The sequence below is a fragment of the Fukomys damarensis genome, unplaced genomic scaffold, assembly GCF_012274545.1.
Source record: "Fukomys damarensis isolate Sample0158 unplaced genomic scaffold, DMR_v1.0_HiC HiC_scaffold_73655, whole genome shotgun sequence".
Classification (NCBI taxonomy): Eukaryota; Metazoa; Chordata; class Mammalia; order Rodentia; family Bathyergidae; genus Fukomys; species Fukomys damarensis.
This window is the reverse complement of record NW_022974567.1, coordinates 2,457-2,724: the sequence shown is the minus strand read 5'-3', so window position 1 is coordinate 2,724 and position 268 is coordinate 2,457.

Genomic DNA, 268 nt, shown 5'->3' with positions numbered 1-268 from the left:
ACGCCGCCCTGAGCTCGCGCCGCCTCGCCGTCGAGGCCGTCAGCGCGATGCGCCCGGTATATGCCAAGACACAAGACAATGGGAAGCGACCCCAGAGGCTGCTCTGAATTGGGAGAGTTAGCGCAAAAAGCGGAGAATGGATCCGAAGCCCGCCTAACGCCCCCAGAGGTGCGCCAAATGGAGCCTGCCGGCCGGGGTGGGGCGGGGCCAAACAGTCCTCACACGCCGAGCAAGCCACGCCGGGACACCAACGTGCAGACGCCTTGGC